The sequence below is a fragment of the Berghia stephanieae genome, chromosome 5, assembly GCF_034508935.2.
Source record: "Berghia stephanieae isolate SIO BIC M18660-M18661 chromosome 5, UCSD_Bste_1.3, whole genome shotgun sequence".
In the NCBI taxonomy this organism is placed as follows: Eukaryota; Metazoa; Mollusca; class Gastropoda; order Nudibranchia; family Aeolidiidae; genus Berghia; species Berghia stephanieae.
In genome coordinates, this window is record NC_088364.1 from 82,185,637 (window position 1) to 82,188,842 (window position 3,206).

The following is a 3,206-nucleotide window of genomic DNA, read 5'->3' on the forward strand; positions in this document are numbered from 1 at the left end:
TGGGGCATTTTCTGATTTTTTATTTTGAATCTATTTTATTTTATTTTTATTTTTGATTATTTTCTGATTTGCTTGGAAAGACATAGAGGATGCGAGAGGGAAAGACAGGATTCTCTGACTGGATTTAGTTATCGTCTTTTGAAAATAATTGCATCTATGTATTTCTGAATGTTTGTCAGAAATATAGTGAACGCTGTAAAATCCTTAAAATAAACAAACAAACAAACAAAAAAAAACCCAACAGTCCACTCAATGTAGGGAAATGATGGTGGCCTTGGGGCTGGTGGGTTACAATCCAATCCAATCCTTACTGTTGCAGCTTCAGTACCTGGGTGGGTTCCCGAACTTCCATAGTGGGTAGGGAGGTATTTGCTGTGTCTTCTATCCCCCTGTATGTTTTCCAACTTGCTTTCTGTCGTTGTCTTGGAATGAGATTACTTGGTTTTGTCCTGACCCTGTCTGGAGTTCTTGGCTGGAAGGGAAACAGTCAAATGTATAGTTATAGTTCTGGGAGATGATATTTTTTTCCTTGTAAATCACCTCTCTGTTACGTACTGTTATTTTTTTTTTATTTAACATATGATTTGTAAACATTTGAGTGTATTCCTTTTAGTGGGATCTTGTGCTGCTGTCTGGGTGAGACTTTTAGTAATCTCAAACTAAGTACACTGATAGTGTGCTCTTTGAATCTACATCTGTTCACAGTTTGAACCATTCACCTTTGTCTTACTTTTTCCTCAAGTCCTTTTAATTGTACATCTAGAATGTTTTTACTATCCAATTTTCGTCCTTTATGCTGGCCTAAATGTGTTGCACACGTCTAAAATCCTTAACAACGAACAAAACCGCTTCAGTACTGAAGATAAACGCACCATTTGTGCGGTGTAGGATGGTGTTAGGATATGGCTTGTCTCACAATCATTATATCCTCCTGTAACAACAATATTTTCTAATGGGCATGATCTATATTACTATTACATTTCCATGTGCTCGAGGTCATTGGTTACATTGAAAAGTGCTCAAAATGACCCACATAGTAAAGCGTGTTCTCACAGTTTGAGAAATATCAAAAATTACAATTGGTCATTTTGCTCAGCATGACTCATAAACAAAGCAGCGTGTTTAGATACATTGAGAAATGTCCAATCGTACGGCAACAAATCATGTGATCGATGACTAGGTTGGACGAAAACATGAATTTAGATCGCTCCCATTGACAAGTAAATTTCTCATAACTGTCAGAATCTCTCAAGTTGTCAGGGAGGGGATTTCTATAGATAGTATGCGCTTGGCTAAGGTGTTCACAACATTGCCATCCGGAAGTATAACGGACCAACACACAAACTCTGTGTAACCATGAACTTTTATAGTCTGGTTAATACAGTTTAGTGAGAACAACTCACAAACGCGGATGGCAAAAACCATAACAAAGGCCTGAGTGACGTCATCTGCATACTATCTATAACTTATAACTTAACGATGGCTACGCGCCAATACTAAAGCTGTATTCCTCCAGTTCTTCATTGATCCACATTGTGTATTTTTCTGGTTGGGAGGCTTCAATTAAAATTAAATCTAGAAAATTAAAATTGAGCTTTATATAGCGCAATATCCACTAAATGTGCTCAAAGCGCTTTATAAGGGGTCCCTGGTCAACAGCAACATTTAACATGTCGGACGGGACACGACACCTGTGAGGCGATATCGATCGTGTCCTTAGTAAAGTGACCAAAAATACACTAAATAAAATACAAGTCCACGACCACAAAAGAATACAATTCATGAATTGTATTCAACCGTTCAACCAATGAGATTATTTGTTTCCTTGAGTCCTACTAACGACAACGCACTAAGCGGTGCACTAACCTGTTGATGCTATGCGTTTATCCAAAAAGCTGAACATGTCCGCCATACGGATCTAACGTACCGACGCACAAAACTATGTGTAGCCTTGGACGTTTTTAGTCTCGCTGATAGAAGTACTCATAAAATGGCTTGAGAAAAAGAGCTGAGTGATGTCAAATTCGTTCCTTCTATAGATATGCGCTTGGCTAAGAAGCTCACAACATTGCCACCCGGAAGTATAGCGGATGCGGACCAACACAAAACTCTGTGCAACCATGAACTTTTACAGTCTGGATAATACAGTTAGGTGAGAATTAGTCATAAGCGTGGATGGCAAAAAACAATAACAAAGTCCCGAGTGACGTCAACTTCATTCTATTTATAAAGGACGACAAAAGACAAGCCATAGTGTCAGGTTGTACGTTATCGACTATGCATGAACCGTTAACTTAAAACATGATACTAACCAAAAAAAATTCGTCATAAAAGAAGACGACGATCACGGGAAACGGTTAATTGTGAGTTGTAATCCTCAATAGCTCAGCCAATCATTTGTTTCCCTGAGCACTTCTAACAACTCAATTTTTACTTTCGTTTGGTGATCATCGTCTTCTTTTGTGACGTTTTTTTGTGTGGTCAGTATCTTTAGTTTACGAAGGCCACGTTTGAACTCTTGTTGTGTGTGGTGTATTGATAGAACGAATTTGAGGTCACACGGGTCTTTGCTTGTTTTTTTTTCCATCCACGAGTAATAGGCTTCAACAGTCGTGACGTCACTTCCCTCGTAATGACGCATAGTAACTTAGTAACTGGTTCTAAACGGTCGGAACAATGGCGGACGCCATTCATTATGAAATACTTCTCCGACGAGCATAAAAGCGTGTCCAGAGGAGAAAATCATTATAAATCTGATCATGTTTTGCCTTTTATACATTCTGACCACATGACATGTGAAAAGTTCTAGCCAGCATGGAGAATAAAAAGTACCGATTTTCTTTGTTTAGAACCAAGCTGCTCGTTGCTGGGCGGACGTGACATCAGACTATTGAATCCTACTCTCACTTAACTGTATGAACCAGACTATAAAAGTTTATGGTTACACATAGTTTTGTGTGTTGGTCCGTATACTTCCGGATGGCAATGTTGTGAGCTTCCAGAGGCGCGGATACAACCTTAAAGTATCACACGCGCCCATGAAATTCTTAAATTGAAATATCGATTTAAGAATTTCATCTGGTCTATATTGTTGTCTGTCGTAAAGAAGAATACAACTATTAAATGCAAAACAAACGAAATAAATATCCATGAATAAAAGATAAATAATAAAGTCAATGATCCAATGGATGAAACTGCTCATTGAA